The 20,905-nt window shown below is 52.1% G+C and overlaps 1 protein-coding gene across 3 annotated transcripts in view; it reads right to left on the bottom strand.

Annotated features, from left to right (window-relative positions):
- Positions 1 to 20,905, bottom strand: part of CYRIB (CYFIP related Rac1 interactor B) — a 112,757-nt gene that overhangs the window by 72,357 nt on the left and 19,495 nt on the right. For all 3 annotated transcript variants that reach the window (XM_079796221.1, XM_079796222.1, XM_079796219.1), the window contains exon 2: positions 7,815 to 7,867. The gene's annotated coding sequence lies outside the window, so the exon portion shown is untranslated. The remainder of the gene's footprint in view (positions 1 to 7,814; positions 7,868 to 20,905) is intronic.

Here is a 20,905-nt window from a genome sequence, read left to right as displayed (position 1 = left end):
ATAATACTTTTTACGGAAGTGAATGGAATGAAACTTACCAAATCACCCGGAGTTTCAGAACCTCTTAAAGCCCCACGACCCGGAAGTGTCTGGGCCAGAGGAACATGCATTGGATGCTCATAGGATCTGGAGCCACCAGATAGGTCTGAACTCAAATCAGCTCGAACTGAGGTAAGCAGCTATAAATAGGGAGAAATGACTCAAAGAATACATACAAAAATATTAATGTCAATGAGCTCCAGGGCAAACATGTCAAACTCACGGCCCGCAGGCCGCATTGTGGCCCACAACAAATATTTTTGCAGCCCAGGCAATATAATGGTATGTAAGAAACGTTTCAATAAAAACTTCATAACTTAATAACGAACTACAACGTTCGCTAATGATTACTATAATCGTGTTGCATTCATGTCCCTTACGCGCCTTACACGCAGGCGCACCATTTCTCTCCACTCATACTAGCGGCGAATATGTTAGAAGCCGATGGCCTCGTCATTAGTCTTGGACTGACTTGTTTGGTGTGGGCAACAGGAAATATTTCACTTTCGGAGAAGAAGAAAAACAGGTTTATTTGCGTTACGCTTATTTAATTTGTGCAGGTATTCAGTGTCTGGTAAGTTCATGTTCAAGAAAAAATATTCATTTTTATTAAAATGTTCTATTATTTTATGTTAACGATGACTCACTTATTTCAGCCCTTTGTATTCAGCATGTCTCTATCGGAATAAACCTACGTTTCTATGAAAATGGAAGCTTTTGTGTTTTTTTGTGGCCCCCATGAACTTAAACCTTGTTTATTTGGCCCGTGTCAGCCTTTGAGTTTGACATGCTTGCTCTAGGCCAGTGATGGCGAACCTATGACACGCGTGTCAGCACTGACACGTGTAGCCATTTCTGATGACACGCGGCCGCATGCCGAGGATGAAACATTTGCTGCTCCTGAGGATGAAACATTTGCGACTAGAGTCTTGGAGTTAGTTTTTTCCTCAAAGTGACACACTACCCGAGTTATGCTCAGTTTTTTGGCGAAGTTTGACACACCTAGCTCAAAAGGTTGCCCATCACTGCTCTAGGCCCTGTCTCGACCCACAGGTTGAGAACCGCTAGCAGGGTTGCCTAAGACCATCGGAAAACACAGATATTTACATTACGATTCATAACAGTAGCAAAATTACAGTTATGAAGTAGCAACGAAAATAATTTTATGGTTGGGGGGTCACCACAACATGAGGAACTGTATTAAAGGGTCGCGGCATTAGGAAGGTTGAGAACCACTGCTCTAGGGGCTAAGATTATGGGAAGACTTTTCTTTTTCTTTCTTTTGTACATTTTTTCATTTTCTAGAATGAACATACATTGGCTGCCTGGTAAAATGAAAATAAAAGTGGGGTAAGATCACTCCAAGTGTCCAGTCCAGCTCTTATGATTAAAGTGGGGACCCAGCAAGCGTTCCATCTCTAGGGATGCCCTTCAGACACTTGGAAACAGCTCGTGTGTCTCCCGTGTCTCCGTCTCCTGTTAAATATTTCAGCGCAGTCATTGCCGCCCTCCTATGACTTGATTTCAAGGCTCTCTTATCCCTCCTCTCCGCAAAGGCTCCATCTGTTAAAATCCCACTCAGGGTACTGTATAGCCAGCTCGCAGAATCGGCAGCAGGCGCCCGGTTGCTCATTCATCTGTTCATTCATTCATCGAGTAAATGCTGATTAAAAACCTTCTATGTTGGACATCCTGGCTTTTACATACCTCCCCCCGCCCCAGTACACAAATGGTTTTCAGATTTTCTTGGGAAAGGTCTTCTTCCCTCATCCTCAATCCTTAGGCTCTGGGAGGTGCAGATCCTACCCCAGCTTCCCGAGGGGGCGGGCATTTGATCCCAAATGGCCAATCAGAGCATTGCATTTGCCTGGCCATAGGGATTAGTTCAGGGATGGGCAGGCTACCCAGAGGCGACCAATCAAAGACATTGGAACTCGATTCTGAGATTTTGGTGGAACTGTTGGAAAAAGGGCCTTTTTTTTCCTTCTGCTAGAACTGTTGCCACCACAATCCAAAAAGAAAGGGTAGGCAGCGCTGAGAGACGGAGAAACACGATGAAGCCTCAGCAACACCATTTAAGCCCTAAATTCCATCCCTGGGCTTTTCAAGGACCTGAGCCAGCAAATCCCCTTCCTGCAGAAGCCAGTTTGAGGCGGGGTCCTGTGTCAAGGCCCAGAGAATCCTGAGGAATGAAACTTGAAGATCTGTGACATATGCCACCCGCAGGCCATGCACAGATGAAGCAAGATGATCCGTGCCCCCTTCCCTGGCACTCAGCCTGCTGTGGCGATAGCCAGGAACAACTGCCGTTGTTTAAAGCCAGTAAGATAACGGCTTTAATTAAATTCTACACAGTGCAACAGGAGCACGGGGAGGGGGGGGGGAGGGAAGGGCTCCCATCAGAAAGAGCATTTAAGCCAACTCTGTATCGGCACTCAGGCAGGAAAGGTTGAGTTACTGTTTTGGGGGGGGTCAAGATCACACTGTCGATGCGCATTCCTCTCACAGGAAACTAAAACCACCCCATCCCGCACTGCAGCACTGCACTGGGGGCAATGAACTTAAAGTGCTTAAGGACACGTTCCAAATGAACCCACAAAACAGCGTCGGAAAGACAGCAGATGCCCTGGTCAAAGAGCCATCACGCAGAAGAATGTCACCGGTGCCCTAGCTGGGTTGCTCAGTGGTTAGAGCACTGGCCCTCAGACTGAACGTTCACAGGTCCGATTCCGGTCAAGGGCACATACCTCAGTTGCAGGCTGGATCCCTGGCCCTGGTCGGGCATGTGGGGGAGGCAACCAATCAATGTGTCGCTCTCACTTCAATGTTTCTCTCTCTCAGTCTCTCCCCCTCCCTTCCACTCTCTCTAAAAATCCATGGTGGTGGGGGAATATCCTCAGGTGAGGGTTAACAAAAAAAAAAAAAAAAGAATTTCGTTCCAATGGGACAGGTGATGTCACACCCTTAAGTCATGCTCAGGTGAGTTTCGGTGATTTTGACTCTAGGAACTTCATTTTCACTCCCCTTTTCTCGCCCATTTGGGTTACAGTTGGTCAAGTCATAACAACACCTTTTCAAGATGAATAACCTACTTACTGAACTTGCTACCCAAGGATGAAAAGGGAGAGGAGGGGAAGAGCCTCTGGTTCCAGGGAACATTTTGCGGGTGAGCCATGCGGCGGATGGCAGAAGACAACAATGACGACGCCAGCCGCCCCCTGGGGCCTCTCTTTTGCTGAGAAAGGCCCCGAAGGTGAGTCTTTTCAAGCGAACAGCGCTCGCGTCTCCCGGACCTTGGATGGCGCACGCCGCAGGACAGCTGTGCAGGCCAAGTCCGGCAGAAAGGAGGCCGCCGCGGACAAGGTCTCCTGGCCTTGGCGGTTGAGAAACACACCGGCGATTGATTCGGTCCAAAAGCACAGCTCCAACTGCCCAGAGCCAACAACCGCACCGTCGGAAAGGTGAAGGTGGACAGAGCACGTCCGTGGGGCCTCAAGAGAGGTGGCAGGGAGGAGTGGCAGGAGGGAGGTGCCTTCCCGGTAACTTGGGTGTCTAAAAGGCAGCCCCGGTGCCCCGTTTCTAGAACACTTCTAAGACTGCTGTTGAATCCCACTTCTCTGCTTGCACGCCATGAGACTTTGCAAGACTCGACTCTCCCTCTTCCTGAAAATGGGGTTATCATTTCTCATCAGGGACCGGGCAGCTCAGGGGTCCAGGCGGGCCGAGCGAGGGAGAGAGTCAGAGGGCACCTGAGGACCAGACCGGGCCGGAGTGCCCGGCGCGTGGCACATGCTCAGTAAATGCTGTGGTTTAGCAATATCATGGAGACCTGCCAATCTCCTCTAAAAATAAGAAGGGCTTTCATGTTGAAAGCTCCCAAAGTACAGTTTTTTGGTAATTAGTTTGGTGTGGTTTTTTTAAATATTTTTTTTTATTGATTTCAGAGAGGAACGGAGACGGGGAGAGAGATAGAAACATCAGTGATGAGAGGGAATCACTGATCGGCTGCCTCCTGCACGCCCCACACTGGGGATCGAGCCTAAAACTCAGGCTTGTGCCCTGACCGGGAATCCAACTGGTGACCCTCTTGATTCCTGGGTGGACGCTCAATTGCTGAGCCACACCCGGCTGGGCACTAGTTTGTTTTTAACAATAAAAAGCAACTGTATGCTTTTCATATACTATATGCTAATGTTTGAAAATTCAAAATATAAAAGATGTACAGTAAGATATCTTCCATCTTAGACCCACAATCCTTTCTTCCTCCAAAGAGGTAAACAGTATTCCCACTTCTTGGTTCTTTCTAGCATGCATCACCAAGCACGTGTATGCTTGCTTGTGTGTGTGTGTGTGTGTGTGTGTGTGTGTGTAAGCATGTATACCTCCCTCTATTTTTTCACACACATGGGTATATCACATACACTTATATGCATACTGCCCTCTTGTTAACTGAAAAAGTAACCTGGAGATCATTCCTCTTGAGCATATATGACCTACTATTTTAAACAGTGGCCCAGTATTCTACTGTAAGAAGATACCACGTTTCAGTCGATTAGTCCCCAAGGAACATGCATTGCAGCTGCTTCAGGGTCTGGCTATTAACAAACAGTGCTGCAATAAACACGCATGTGCACAGACATGGGCATCTAGAGGGCAGGTGGGACTTACAAGATAAAATCCTTAACGTGGAATTGCAGGGTCAGAAGGTATAATGCACTCGAAATGTTGGCAGACAGCACGGCATTGCTCTGGGAAGATGTTGCACTCATTTTCACTGTCACCCAGAGTGTAACGGTCTCTGTACCCACATTTACACACAAAATGAATTTCAATACAAGGGAAGAAAGGGGGCAGAGCTCCACTCTTGCCCCGTTGTCTCTCCTGCCCCTGTGATATCACACGTGACATTCCTACTTCCTGAAAACTCCACGCTTGGATGCACCATCCAAAGATCAGCGTTTAAACGAGAACCAACAACCCAGCCTCTGGAGTGCTGGAGCCGGCTCACCAGTTCCAGCCGGCGCACTGCCTCCTGCACGCCCCCTCCTGCACGCCCCCTACTTGATCCCTACTGAGGATCAAGCCCAAAACCTGGCATGTGCCCTTGACCGAAATCGAACCCAGGACCCTTCAGTCCCCAGGCCGATGCTCTACCCACTGAGTCAAACCAGCTAGGGCTCGCTTCATTTTTGACACTCATGGACTTCCCTTCCCGATAAGCTCCCGGGATATCATTCGTATATTCCAGTCAACTCTGTGTTCGTATCAGGAAGGACTCACGTAAACCAGCACTGGCCACCATGCTGTCATGTGTTCCAAGTCACCCGATCTGCAATAACCACTCACCCACTTGAGTTCTTTCCACATCGCAGCTGCCTCCTACTCAAGGGTTACCTTCTAGAGTCCGCATGTCACATGAAAATGGAAAGGAGTCAAAATTCTCCTCGGAAAATCCCATAATAAGGTCTCACCGTGGAGACTGATAAACCCATCTCCCATTTAAGTCCAACAAGACCCATTTTTCTTCAGCCTCCGATGTGGTTTCTCAGGTTGAGCACCGGGAGAAATCGCTGGCGTGGGTTCCGGGGCCATGTTGCATGATAATTAAAATCTATAAATATGAGAAAGGCACTCGATGGCACAAGATGCTCACGTTCTAAAAAGCCACAGGAACAAAGACCGACAGAAGGAACAGCAGGCCCGTGTCTCTCTTTCGCGCTCACTCCAACAGAGACGCCAGTTGGGTGGAATGACAGGATCGCCCACGCTATTGAACGTGTTATTTTTATCTCCCACTGGGTTTTGTTTTTGTTGAGCAAGTATATTTGGATCTGGATGAGTTAAAAGCAGGAATCTTTGATGTGACAGAGAGATGACTTCCTTAAGTCTCAACAACACTGACTGGCTCTGGGGGCAGGATGAACTCAAGGGGGCATGAGGGAACTTACTGGAGTGATGGGGATATTGTAAGCCCTGCTTTGGGTGGCGAGATGGGTGTGACGTATTAAAAAGCTGGTGTGGCTCAGCGGTTGAGCATCGACCTATGAACCAGGAAGTCTCGGAATCGAACCAGGAGGTCGAGGTTCGATTCCTGGTCAGGGCACATGCCTGGGGTGGGGCCTCGATCCCCAGTGAGGTGTGCAGGAGGCAGCTGATCAATGATTTTCTCTCATCATTGCTGTTTCTATCTCTCTACCTTTCCCTTCCTCTCTGAAATCAATAAAAATATATCTTTAAAAAAATCTCATCAAGCTGTATGATTGATATGATTTGTACATGTGATAGCATGTTAAGTTATACCTCCATTATAATAAAAGTTGGCAGTATGCGTGAGAGACTACTGTGGAACAGTCGTCATCAATTGATCTCCATTCTATGGCTAAACCTCCCAGAGGCTACTCAGCCCAGTGGAGGGTGGTGAGGAGACCAGGGAGTCCAGGGAAAGAAGAGGGACGTGGCCTGTTGAGGGCAGAGAACATCCAGGCTCCTGGAGGTGGTTTGCCATGAGCCTTACAAGAGTGATATGTTGCCCGGCGGCGTGGCTCCGTGGTTGAGTGTCAACCTATGAACTAGGAGGTCACAGTTCGATTCCCAGTTTGATTCTCTCTCACCATTGATGTTTCTAACTCTCTCTCCCTCTCTCTGAAGACAATTAAAAAAAGTGTGACATGTTTCCAGTAGTTAAGATCACTGGTCCTCTAGCAAGACCGCTTGGAGGCAAAGATTGGCTATATGCCTGTAATAGACTGTTTGTGTTCCCGCCAAATGCACGTGGGGAAACCTAACCCCCAATGGATGGCACATGCAGGTGGGAACTCTGGGGGGTGATTAGGTCACGAGGGTGGAGCCATTATGAATGGGATTAGTGTCCTTATAAAAGAGACCCCAGAACCCTAGCTGGTGTGGCTCAGTGGATAGAGCGTCAGCCTGCAGACTGAAGGGCGCTGGGTTCAATTCTGGTCGGGGGCACATGACTGGGTTGCGGGCTCAATCCCCCTGGGTTGTGCAGGAGGCAGCCGATCAGTGATTCTCTCTCATCATTGATGTTTCTATCTCTCCCTCCCCTCTCCCTTCCTCTCTGAAATCAATAAAAATATACATTTTTTTTAAAAGAGACCCCAGAGAGCCCCCCAGGCCCCTCTGCCCTGTGAGGTTATAACAAAAAGATGGCCATCTATGAACGAGGAAGAGAGCCTTCGCCAGACACCAAGTCTGCCAGAACCCTGATTCTTGGACTCATCAGCCTCCAGAACCGTGAGAATGACATTCTGTTGTGTACAAGGTCCCAGGCTGTGGTATTCTGCAACAGCAGCCCCAACGGACTAAGATACCCGCTTGCTGGTAGAGTGAACTTGGGCAAATTCCTTCTCTTATTTCAGCTTCCTAGGGCCGCTGTGAATTTAAACAAGACCATTCAGACAAAGCTCTTAGCATGGGGTGTGCTTTCAACAGTACTCAATAAATGTTAGCTATTAGGATGAGTGATGACAGGAGCCGGGGCGTGTCTTCCTCCCTCCAGAGGTAGAGTTCTTATGGAAATTCATCATCGGACCTGATAACCTTGTGGGGTCTCGATAAATATTCATGGAGTGGGCGAAAGAATGCACGTGGATTCAGATTTCAACAGAGGCCGCTCTCGTTTCTACGTTTCTACGAAACTGAAATCTATGTCCTGGCTGAAATTACCACCCACTTTCATTCTTCTTCACAGGGAAGGGGTCAAGGGCACCGGCGGCAGCCCATCGGCCATGGTCAGCGAAGGCTCCGTTACTTACCAACTCGGTAACCTTGAACGAATTACTCAAACTCCAGGCTTCGGTTTCTTCTCCTGCAACACAAAGGCAGAGCAAGGATTAAGGAAGTCCCAACAGACCCCAGCACACTATAAGCCCCGGCCCATCCGAGCCACCATTATTTTCCCCAACACCAAAGCCACGGCCGGGAAATGAGAAATACCGACTCCGAATTCCAAGACTTCAGACCCCTGAGTTCACAGAGCATGTTCCCCAAACATTTTTTTTTCCCATTTCAGGTGCACAACAGTCTTATGGAATACAAAGAAAACACTGGAGACTCAGAGAAGGTGAGTAACTGGCTGAAGGTTGCACAGTAAGTGAAGAGTAAAGGCCCAAACCAAACTCCTATGCCTGAGGGACAGTTTGGGGGGACTGCTTTATCCCAGGAACAGAGGGAGGGGCCCGGAGTCTGAGCTAAAGGATGCTGGGACTCTGGGCTCCAGCAGCATTTGGTCCCAGCAACATGCTCAGCTCCACTGGACTGTGAACTGGTGTCAGTCATTCTCCCCCCGATCACTTCCTGTTCGGGTTTCTTCACGGCAGAGGCAGGAAAACAGACCCGCACCTGACACCAGCCTTGTCACTCTCCCGTCTCACAGGGAGATTTTGATGAGAAACTTATGAATCAGAGGGCGCTTTGATGGAAACCACAGTGAACATCCCATTCGAACCCACGCTCCGGCATTTAGCGTGAGACGGGCAGGTCGGCGGTGTCTAGAGACGCTGCCTGCTGCAGCGAAGGGAAACAGGACACCTTGCTGGCCTGCCCTCGGATGCGATCTTTAGCTGCCTGTGTGCTCTCGTGGCTTTTCACGAGGTGTTGAAACGGCCGGAAGCCACTTAACCTGCCTCATTTTATTCACAAAAGCCCTCGGCCCTGTCTGTCCGTGTGCCACTTCTGCTGCTTCTGCCCCAACACTTTGTTTTCCAGTTTTCTTTTCTGTGGTTGAAAATTCCCTTTTAAATCATCATCACAGCGCGGCTCAGGGGCCAGAGAAAGTGGGGACCTCATTTAAGCATCATCAAAGCCAATGTGTGCGATACTCCCGCCCCCTGCATGTGGGTGTGCACACCACGCACACATACGTACACGCACACACACGTACATGTGCACACACACAGATGCCCAGAAACATGGTTACGGTTCTCCTGACTCCTCCTGCTATGAGGGATTTTTTTTCTTTCTTTCTTTCTGATTCTTTGACCACATTTACAAAATTGAAAACGGAGAAAAGTTGTTCCCTGAGGAAGAACTTTAGGGCCTGGGGCCAAAGTTCCAGAAATGAGAGTAAGTGCATCGGTTCACTCTCACAAAACTCTTAAGAGCACGAAGAGGAAGCTGGCATCACTCAGAGGTGTAGCCCCAGGAGACGGCGTGGAGCTCCCTAGAAGGAAAGTGGTCGTCCCCACCAAGCGAGGCTTTTTCACTCTGCCATATGGGCAGCGAGACCTGGACTACGGCTCCGGAGACTGGAGCTGATCTGGTCTCCTCCTCACACTCCCACCAGGGGCTGCAGCCCCTGCTCGGTCTCTCAGAGCTCTGTGACCTTGGCGAGTTCACCCCTCTGCACCCCTGCTCCGTCTCTCAGAGCTCTGTGACCTGGGCGAGTTCACCCCTCTGCACCCCTGCTCGGTCTCTCAGAGCTCTGTGACCTGGGCGAGTTCTCCCCTCTGCACCCCTGCTCGGTCTCTCAGAGCTCTGTGACCTTAGTCAGTTCACCCCTCTGCACCCCTGCTCGGTCTCTCAGAGCTCTGTGACCTTGGGGATTTCACCCCTCTGCACCCCTGCTCGGTCTCTCAGAGCTCTGTGACCTGGGCGAGTTCACCCCTCTGCACCCCTGCTCGGTCTCTCAGAGCTCTGTGACCTTGGCCAGTTCACCCCTCTGAACCCCTGCTCAGTCTCTCAGAGCTCTGTGACCTTGGCCAGTTCACCCCTCTGCGCTCCTGCAGCCCCTGCTGGCAAGTGAAGATACTCATTCATTCGAGAACGACCTACAGAGCAGAAAGTGACTCAGGGGTAGAATGACTGACACCAGGTCACAGTCAAGTTGCACCTGTGCCAAGGAGCACCTGTGATGCGCCAAGCGCGTGGCCCTGGAGAGAATTCCAGGAATCAAACCGTCCCAGCCACCCCGGAGCTCTCACCCATCAGTGGGGCAATTACAGGCAGACGAGCAATTACAACGGAGAATGAAAAAGTGATACAACGGGGGGGAGTACAGGTGTTGGGCGGTCACAGGAAAGGGTGTTCAGTCACTCAGCTGGCAATGGAGAGTGCTGGGTGTAAGAGACTTCCCTAGGGAGGTGACCTCTCAGCCAAGCTCTCAAAGACAAGCTCGAATCTGCCAGCCAAGGCAGGCGGGGTCCAAGGGAACCTGCAAAGGCCCACAGCTCTTTGCTGGCTCCCAGGGTCAGGCCCAAGAGCTGGGAGGAGAGATGGAGGCTACGGAGAGCTGGCTACGCAGGGGTCACCTGCCTGGATGAGAGGAATCCCAAGGGCCCTCCCCGCCCCAAGGGCTGCCTCTGTGGTCTTCTGGGAGCCCAGATCCTCCCCTTTCCCTGACAACCCTTTCACCGGGTCGCCCACGTCCCTGGCACTCCAGGGCCGGAGGGAAGTCGGAACCATCCCACGGGGGCCCTCCGCCTTCTCCTTCCTTTTCCCCCGAGAGGGACTGGGCTGTGACTCAACAAGAGAGCTATCCCTGCTGGTCATCTGCTTCTAAAAATAACCCCCAGGGCTCACACACACCATCGGTCTTCTGCCGGGACTGTCCCCTTCTCCCACCCAGCCCCTGACCTCGCTGAGGACACGCTGGGACTGTCCGTGTCCCTGTCTCCTCCAGGACACCAAGCTGCCTGAGGACCGACATCGTGCTCTGGTCAACCTGGTGTCCCCCAGACCTGGTACTATGCCTGACGCATAGTAGGTCCTCAAAAACACATGCAGAACTGAATTGATTTCTTCTCTCTGCAAAGGAACACCCAACCAGAGACGGCCCACGGCCCCGTGCCCCCAACAGCAGCTCTGAGGCCAGGGCAGGAGACCCAGAGACCGGCCAACCCAACACTCCTCCCCACCGCTCTCCAGGTGACACCGGGGCTCTGTGTCCCTGAAAACAGACAACCCCCTCATTACACCAAAGAAGAACCCCAAGTCCAAAAGAATGCTATGACTTGCCAAAGGTCTCTCAGCAAATGTGATACAATGTTTTTAAGAAGTCACGTCCTTCCGTGGAAGGCTCTCTAGTCACCCTCTCAGAAACATTGCTTCTTTCAGGGGGAAATGCCTCGTGCTGGCAGGTGTAAGGCAGCACTACCACCAACCACACCAGGCAGGACCCAACATTCCCACGGACGCATATCTGTTCAGGAAGATGACCAGGAAGTGTTTTTAGGGACTGGGTATGTTTTTGAGGATGGAACCTTTTTTAGGTTAATTCTCTACTATGGGATCTAAAGCTCTAACCATTTTCCAAAGAAAAGTTGAGCTCCCCAAACCATTTAATTCCTTCATGGTTTTTTTAATGGTTTGATATGAAACAACTAACTATGACAAAGATGATTTTTAAAGAAGCCATTTCGACCTGTAACCCCTGCCCCCGAAGAATTCCTCGTCGATCCCTGTGTCCTATTAAATATGAACCCCTCTCAGGCAGGTATCTGTACCCTGTGCATGTGTATTCCATTGAAAGGAACGACTTCTAGTGCAGACAGAGTTCTTTTTTCTGGGAAAATACAACACACACTTATATTGCAAGTCACTGACATGTTTCTGATAAACATCACAGCAAAACCCAGGCGACAAATTCAGAGCATCTGGAAATGTGGGGCCTAAGACCTGTAGGACACCCTTTTCTAGCCCGCTTCGTTCTAGAATTCTACACTTCCCGCATCCCTGTTCACAGGACACAGACAAGGAAAGCAGGTGTTTTACGTATTCCACCCGGCCCAGCAAACGCCCTCCTGAAGTCTGCAACAGTGTTAATATATATATATAATCACACACACACATTACACACACACACACACACACACACACACACACACACACACACACACTAGAGGCCCGGTGCACAAATTTCGTGCATGGTGGGGGGGGGGGCCCTCAGCCCAGCCTGCACCCTCTCCAATCCGGGACCCCTTGAGGGATGTCTGACTGACAGTTTAGGCCCAGGATCAGGCCTAAACCGGCAGTGGGACATCCCTCTCACAATCCTGGATCACTGGCTCCTAATCGCTCAACTGTCTGCCTGCCTGGTCACCCTTTACTGCCTCCCCCCACCCCCCCGCCAGCCTGGTCACCTCCAACTGCCCCCCTCTGCTTGCCTGGTCGTCCCCAACTGCCCCCTCTGCTGGCCTAGTTGCCCCTCACTGCCCCCCCCCCCCTGCCAGCCTAATCGCCCCCAACTGCCCCCTCTGCTGGCCTAGTTGCTCCTCACTTCCCCCCGCCCGCCAGCCTAATCGCCCCCAACTGCCCCCCTGCTGGCCTGGTTGCCCCCAACTGCACCCCCTCCCCGCCAACCTGGTCGCCCCAACTGCCCCCACTGCCAGCCTGGTCGCCCCACGCAGCCTGCTTGTTCAGTCGTTTGGCCGTCCCTCACTAACCCCCCTGCCGGCCTGGTTGTAGGCAGCCATCTTGTGAGGGTGCGAGGGTCAATTTGCATACTATCTCTTTATTATATAGGATATATATATATTTTTTTTAATTGATTTCAGAGAGGAGGTAGAGAGGGAGATAGAAACATCAATGATGAGAGAGAATCATTGATTGGCTGCCTCCTGCACAATCATGTGCCCTGACCAGGAATCGAACTGTGACCTCCTGGTTCATAGGTAGTCGCTCAACCACTAAGCCACACCGGCTGGGCTGTAACAGGTGCTTATGGTCCTAGAGCTCGGGTGGACATGCTTCTGTACATGAAATAGCCCCTCTCGTGGTCTGAGTGTTTCTAGCTCTGGCTTAACCACAGTTCCTAGAGGGAGGGCGAGTTTTAAAGACACTGCTGCTGGGTCCCGACCTTGCACAATTAAACAGACTCTCCGAGGACCGAACCCCAGCACCAGTTTCCAAGGCTCCCCAGGTAATTGTAACAGCAAATGCGACTGGGGAGCACTGGGCTGGGATAACTCATTAGTCAAAGGAAGCCCATGGGAAATCTATCTGGAAGTGAAGGACTCGTTGTAATTAAATAAAACAGCAGATGCAAAACTACCTAACAGTGCCTGCCACCCAGAAGGCACTTAGTAAGTGTTAATTAAACAAAAAGTTACAAATCAAATAATTACTCCTCCGCAGTGAATTCATCTTCTAATTTTATTAGCTTCTTTATTATTTGCTGGGTTTTCTTAGCCGTAATTCCTTCTATCCCTGTTTATAAAATTATAAACTTATCCCCATAACCCCATTCAATTACAAGAACTCAGTAGCATTTCCCACAATCCTTAATCACTGTTTTAATACAATTTTCTCCCAGGACAGTGGCTAATATAAACTAAATACTCAATAAATGTTAGCTATTTATAATCATTATTCCACAGTATCATGATCTGCTGCCTATACATTTTAGACAATGTTTTTTTCATGACGCCGTAGTACTTGCAGCTCTACGCCCAAGTGAAAAAGTTGCCTTTACCCTTATGAATTCTCAGCGATTTGAGGGGAAAGGAAGATTGCTACATGGGAGAGTGTTGAACATATTGGTAAATATTCAAAATAAATATTTTGAAGCTTTAACCAACCATCTCTGTAAAATAATAGCACTGTCATTGTGTACCATTACCTTTCTTTTTCAAGAGAGAAATGGAGAGAAACACATTAACAGGTGAGCACAGCAAAGATGGTATTTCTGAAATAATGGAGAAGTGATTATCCAACAAACACTTTTTGCAAGTAAGGATGTATCGCCTTTAAAGCCACGTGAGCATTTACTTGAAAAAGTGCCATTGGCAGAGGTATATATAGACTATTACTTCGGGGTATCTGGTCTACCTGCCTGACTTGACAGGTGAGTGAAACTGCAGCGCTGAACGAAGGGAACAGCCTGGGGTCAGACCGTCAGATCAGCAGAATCAGGACCAGTTACCAAGCTGCCAGATGCCAAATTACCCAGGGATGATCATTTCGCTTCCTCCCACGTCCCAACTCCTTCACCTGGTTCACTGCTTCCCAGGTGTTGGCTCTCAATTCAGGTGCACCGCCCAGAGGTGAGTTGGGTAAACAGCTCCAGGGCAGTTCCTGGACACCCTACTCAACCCACTCAACTGACAGGTGGTGAATCCGTTTGACAAACACCTCCTGGACGAACCCTTCCGCCCTGTGTTCCAGCAGGGCGTGGGCAGATGTTCTGTTTGCTGAGCTGCACAGTCTAAGCACAGCCATAATGGAACGGAAGTTCCAGACATGAAACCTCACAGAACCCCAAACTCCACATCTCAGTGATCGAGAGACAACTCTGCCTGTGGACCCAGTGTTAAAACCCTAGTTCTATGGATACATTTCATAAATGAGCTTCCTAGCTGTACTTGTCGCTGTAAAACAGAATGTAAACAATGCCTTATGAATGTATTTCCTTAGGAAAACTGTTGTAAAATTTTTTATTAGGAAAGAATTCCTATTTATTTAATACTGAACTTTGGCCTACTTTGTGGTAGACTGTAAAGCACACCAATTGAGGGGTCACTGTTTCTCTCTTCCGTATCTTGAAAATAATTGTGTCACAGTGCTTGCCTGCTACATACTATTAATCTATTATGAAAGGAGATCTTTAAAACAAGAACTTCATTCTGGAATTAAAATGTATTATAAATTATTATGAAATTGTGAATGTAATTTTGTGAAAATTATCTTAGTCAAACTTTGTATAACCCTAATTACAACCGATGTGCCTTATAGTGACCCCCAATGTGCTGTTGAGTGTCTGGGCAGGGGGCCCATCATAGACCCTGCCACATTGCTAATCAAATCTATTAAAATCTAGAGGCCCAGTGCACGAATTCATGCATGGGTGGAGGTCCGGCCAGCCTGCCCCAGGGCCAATCGGGCTGGGCCAGCTGGGGGGAGGAGATATGGGGGGTTGGCTAGCCCCACCCCCTGGTTGAACTCCCAGTTGAGGGAACAATTTGCATATTAGCCTTTTATGTTATAGGCTATTTCAAACCCAGCTGGCGTGGCTCAGGGGTTGAGCATCGACCTATGAATCAGAAGGTCACAGTTTGATTCCTGGTCAGGGCACATGCCCAGGTACAGGCTCAATCCCCAGTGTGGGGCATGCAGGAGACAGCCGATCAATGATTCTCTCTCATCATTGATGTTTCTATCTCTCTCTCTCCCCCTCCTTTCTGAAATCAATAATATATTTTTTTAAAAAATAAAATAAGTAAATAACAGCTGCACTGCTCACTACGTAGCACCTGCCCACGTGGCTGCTGAGCACCTCCACTCCGGCTAGTGTGACTGAGTTTATTTTATTCAAATTTAGACTGAAATAGCCCCCGGTGGCGAGGGGCCCTGTACTGGACAGCTCAGGTCTGGTTTTACGTACATGGAACTGGGCTCCATCCCTGTGCACAGGAATGAGCTCTGGCGTCTCAAGAGCTTGGTCCAGTCCTGACCCAGTCGCTTGCTACTGTGTCTCTCCACTTTGGCTGTGATCCTCACCAATTTACCACGAGACCGTTCGGAAAAGTGGCAGGTCCATTGCAAAACTTCAAGAAATAGGATTTCTTGCCCTAGCCGGTTTGGCTCGGTGGCTAGAGCATCGGCCTGCAGACTCACGGGTCCTGGGTTTGATTCTGATCAAGGACACATAACTTGGTTGCAGGCTCGAGCCCCAGTCCTGATGGGGCACATGCAGGAGGCAACCAATTGATGTGTCTCTCTCACATGGATGTTTCTCTCTGTCTTCCCCCCCTCCCTTCCACACTCTCTAAAAATCAATGGAAAAATATCCTCAGATGAGGATTAACAAGACACACACACACACATAAAAAAAGAAATCGAATTTCTTTAGAAGCAGCAGCTAAACCAAATCTGTAAAAATGCTAGCAAAATCTCATCCTGAACCAAAAAGAGTGCCCTCGTGACATCATTTCTACCCGATCGCCAATCTCGGCAGGTTTAAATTCTGACTCTAAACTGCCCTGGCCGTCCTGCTGGGCTGGCCATGCCTTGGTTTCTGTCCCCGGCCTGCGACTGGCTGTCCCGGAGTCCTAGCAGAAGCTGCTGGGGGGCGGTGGGCACTGGGTCACTGGGATACAGTGCAGCAGCTCCTGTGGGCGTGGCCCCCCACATCCCGGGAGGGGGCGCCGCACAGAGGAAGGGTGGGGTCCTTCTGTGTGCACGTGGGCTCCTAGAAGGCCAGCAGCACCCAGGGGCGGCCCACGAGGCACTGGGGACCCGGGAGCGCGCCCTGCGGATCTGCACAGGACTCCGCCCCTGGCTGCCTCCCGGGGAGGGATGCTTGGAGAGGGAGCAGCGGCTGCGCGGCCACTGCAGGGGGCGGCGGGGGGGGTGGGGGGTGGGGGGAGCCTCTCCAAGCCTCTGCGGCCCTAATGAATCCATCTCCGGGCAGGAACGGGCCTTGGGGCCCAGGAGCAGCGAGCTGCGGCTCAGAATCACCTGGGAGCTTTGTAAAACCAGCTTCCCCCGACCGTGTGTGCTGAGCGCTCCCAGGTGACCTGTGCACGGCTGGGGGCCGGCTCTCTCCTCTGCCGGCGGGGAAGGTGATTCCCACCAGCAGCCGAGGGGGGAATGGCGGGGGGGGGGGGGGGGCACCGGCTGAGAGAGGCGCGGGGACAGCTGGAGGAAGGAGTCCCCCGGTTAACCGCCCCTCCCTCTGGAGCCTGGGACTGCCATCGGATGGCTGCAGGGCCCGCAGCCACAGCTGGGACACCAGCTGCCCCCGTCCCTGCGCCCCCAAAGGCAGAGCATCCTGCAGCTCCCCAACTTCGGCCCAGCGCCTCCGTGCACACTGTGGGGAGGGCTTCCTCCCACAGAAACCCTGAGCGCCCGAGGGCAGGAGCCCGACCCCACGCCGCTTTGGGTCCGGTCACCCCGGGCTGGTGCCGGCACCAAGGAAGCCCCCACCACCCCCTCTGGTTGTGGTTGTTACCCCCGGGTCTCTGAACAGGAAACCAGCTCCGAGCGGTGGCATGACTCAGCCAGGGCCCACCACGCTGCAGGCAGGGCAGGGCAGGGCCAGGGGCTCTGGGCCCTTTCTCCTCCCCACGCTGCCCATCACTGCCCCCTCCCTCGTCCCCACACACACCTTCTCTTCCTCTTCCAGCCACCACGCAGGCTCTGCGGTCAGGAGAAAATCTCCTCTAATGCGTCTAAGGGCGGTCATCTGTAGGCCCCACCGAGGCTCAAAACCAACCCGGCGGGGGGCGGGGGGGTCTTCTAAGAACACCTGGGACCTACAGGGTGAGGGGTTCGGCACACTTTGGAGTCTGGGGCACACAGGTTGCCGCCTGACAGCTGGGTGATCTTGGACACATTTCACGCCTGTCTGGGCTCAGTTTTCTTGGCTGTAAAGTGGGGATGATCGCGTTCACCACGAAGAGGGTGAGGAATACTGAGAAGGCCACCGTGGCCAGCCAGCAGGGAGTCCTCACAGGTGGTAGCTAGTACTCAGGCGGCAGGCACCGCCCTCATCACCCACTCCACACGCCAGATTCTGGCCCGCCAAAACCTCCAAAGTGCGCACCCTCTTGCCTTCCTCGCCCCCTTCTGTCCCCACAGGCCACCACCCAGGTGACCTGCGATGCGGCTGGAGGCACCATATGAAGTCCCCACCCATCCCAGGGTCCCCCAGAAATAATTAACAAGAAGTAACTTTCCTATTCCTCATCCCAGACTTCCTTAATTAAAATCAAATATTTGCACACGCTCTAAGGCCTATAAACCTGCATTACTCACGGGGGAGGGGGGAAACAAAACAAAACACAACCACCCCCCACACTTAGATGCAAAGACAGTGAGTGTGGGCAGAGGGGGCCCCGTCAAATCCCGGAGGAGGAAGGACCTTGAACTTGCGCAGCACCAGGGGTGAGCGGGGGGGGGGGGGGGGGGGCAGGGGGGAGTCAATGGCCCATCCCTGTGTGTGTGAGTATGAGGCGGGGCGGGAAGGATGGAGGTGACAGTCTACCCCAGCTCCACCCTGCCAGCAGGAAGTGACAGGCTGCACCCGAGGGTAAAACCCTGAAACCCTCAAGCAGATTGGGAACCAGCTGCGGTGCAGAGCCCTCTCCCCCAGCGGCCCTCCTGCAGCTCCGGCAGGCGCCCCCCAGGATCCAGCAAGGGAAGCGTTAACGTGGGCACCGTGGAGGCTTCCAGAAAGTACCCTGATGGGTGCCCAAGGTTAAACCTGCTGACCGTCACCCCTGGGCAGGGGGAAGGAAGGGGCATGAAAAATGCAAACAAAACCCTGAGGGATTCAGAAGAGGGACGAGGACTCCAATGTTCGCTGAAGGAGAGAGAGGGAGGGGAGGGGACACACTGAGGCATGTGGCAGTGGCTCCAAGGGCATGTCCCTCCCTCTGGGCCACTCAGGTCACCCTGCCCCAGGCTCCTCCCCAACCAGGTGAAAGGAAGTTAGTGCTAAGCTCTCACCCCAGCCCCAACTGGGCAACAAAAGGAACTCGGGGCTGCGCTCCCTGCAATGCCCCCAGATTCCATGCCCCTTCTAGTAAGGCACCCCGTTTTCCTAGGGGGCATCCTCAGCCCTCCCTGCAGGTGCTCCAGGGGCCAGCATGTTACCTAGGGGAGGACACTCAGCACCCAATCTTCCAGAACCAATAGTTGCTTCCAGAACAGTCATGTGATTCTAGGTGGCCAATAAGAGTCCTCTTAAGATTCAAGAATGAGCATGTGGCTCGGCCAGTGTGGCTCAGTGGTTGAGAGTCAACCTATGAACCAGGAGGTCTCCATTCCATTCCCGGTCAGGGCACATGCCTGGGTTGCAGGCTCCATCCCCAGTAGGGGGCGTACAGGAGGCAGCCAACCAATGATTCTCTCTCATCACTGATGTTTCTCTCTCTCTCCACTCTCCCTTCCTCTCTGAAATCAATAAAAAATATATTTTTAAAAAGACACTGAGCCCCGTCAGCCACAGAGCAGCTCTGCATGTCCTTTCTGCATGCTGTGCGGCAGCTCACGGGGTGTCTGAAACGGGGCATCGCTTCCTGGCAGAGTGAAGGGAGCTTCCAGGCCTCAGACGCGGTGCGGTTTCTCACCCCCTCCAGCGCCCTCAACAAGGCCGAGGCTGGCGACACAGACAGTGGCAGCTGCTGCTTGTGCAACGGGAGGCCATCCCTCCTTCCCGGCCCGGACCCGGGCAGAGGGGCTCCGTGTAAAAACGCCTGCTCTCCCCCGGGCCCAGCCAGCTGCCCCGAGGTGCGTTCACACGCAGCGTCGTGTTGTTTTGTTTATATCTCATTCATTTCTTTTTTTAAAAAACATATTTATTGATTTTTTACAGAGAGGAAGGGAGAGGGATAAAGAGTTAGAAACATCGATGAGAGAGAAACATCGATCAGTTGCTTCCTGCACACCCCCTACTGGGGATGTGCCCGCAACCAAGGTACATGCCCTTGACCGGAATCGAACCTGGGACCCTTCAGTCTGCAGGCCGACGCTCTATCCACTGAGCCAAACCAGTTAGGGCTACATTTCATTCATTTCTAAGGAAAGAGCATCCTGCAAGGGGAGGACGATTTCAGGAACAGCCTGGAGTCTGGATTTCTGGCTGCAGCTTTCACTCACAGTGTGGCCCTGGCCCAGCCCCTCAGCCTCTCTGACCCTCCGTTTTCTCATCTTCACAAATGGCAGTAACACCGTCTGCTGATCAGCATCTGGGTCCCTCGAGCTCACCTGTAGGGCTCGGCCACTCTGCTGACCATGGTCATGGCCTCCGAGTCACCGAGCCTTTCCCTTCTGGCTCAACTCGCAGCCACGCTCCTCAGAGACAGGCTCAGCCCCGCCAACGCCACCCCACCCACCCGCCCCCGCCCTGGTGCAGGGCAGGTCCTAGGTGGCTGCCTGCCTGCCCAGGTGACGGACAGCCCCTGGGGCAGATGCCCTCAGGCCCCGCCAGCCCCGGGCTCCTGCTCTGCAGCCTGTGCATCAGGTGTGGTCTGGGAGCCCCATGGTCAAGGTTCTCCTCAAAGGCCTCAGACCTCTGACAGTCACCTTGAAATGACCCACTGTTCCTCAGGGGATCCAACAGGACTTTAAGGCACTCAAGTCCCTATGGCCCTGTCCCTCATGTTGATCATGTAAGGCCCACAAGACTCCTTTACTGTCAGATCTCTGTCCAAAATTACGCTGTGTCCCATGGACGGTTGTCAGTGAGGGACAGAGTGGCCTGCTGTCCAGGTAGAAGGACTACCAGGCGTCCTCAAACTATGGCCCGCGGGCCACATGCGGGTGTTTTTGCAGTTTTGTTATTTTACTTCAAAATAAGATATGTGCAGTGTGCCTAGGAATTTGTTCATAGTTTTTTTAAAACTATAGTCCGGCCCTCCAACGGTCTGAGGGACCGTTAACTGGCCCCCTGTTTAAAAAGTTTGAGGACCCCTGGACTAGGCTCTCCATCTGGACCCTGTCCCCGCCAATGACGCCCCACGGCAGGGTCAGAAGAGACCTCCCCAGCCCCCCAGGTAGGCATCCATCTACAGACCAAACCTTCTGTGTCTGCTCCAGCCTCCCCCCCCCCCCCCCATCCCACCCAGTGGGGAGTCTAGACTCGCTCAGACAAGGGGGAAGCGGAAGTCCCAAGCAGAAGCTGGGCCAAGGAGGTGGCGGACCTGCTGGGGGAAGACAGGCCTGGGAGGAAGCCGAGACTCACCACGTGTCTCAGCGCTCCAGCTTCCTGCCTCGTGGTTTATATTCCAAGTACCAACACCGGGTCTCACCCTGCAAATGCCCCCCACACACCAGGTGATGAGAATGAAGGATGGAGTGAGGCCCAAGCCTCTGGCCCCCCATGACTCTTTATGCATTGGCTGCGGGGCTTATACTGCGGAGTCTGGGAGAATCCCTCTTCCAGCTCCTGGTGGCTGCGGCATTCCCA

This window comes from Cnephaeus nilssonii (genome assembly GCF_951640355.1).
Source record: "Cnephaeus nilssonii genome assembly, chromosome: 18".
Lineage (NCBI taxonomy): Eukaryota > Metazoa > Chordata > Mammalia > Chiroptera > Vespertilionidae > Cnephaeus > Cnephaeus nilssonii.
This window is presented reverse-complemented; position numbering and strand designations above follow the sequence as displayed.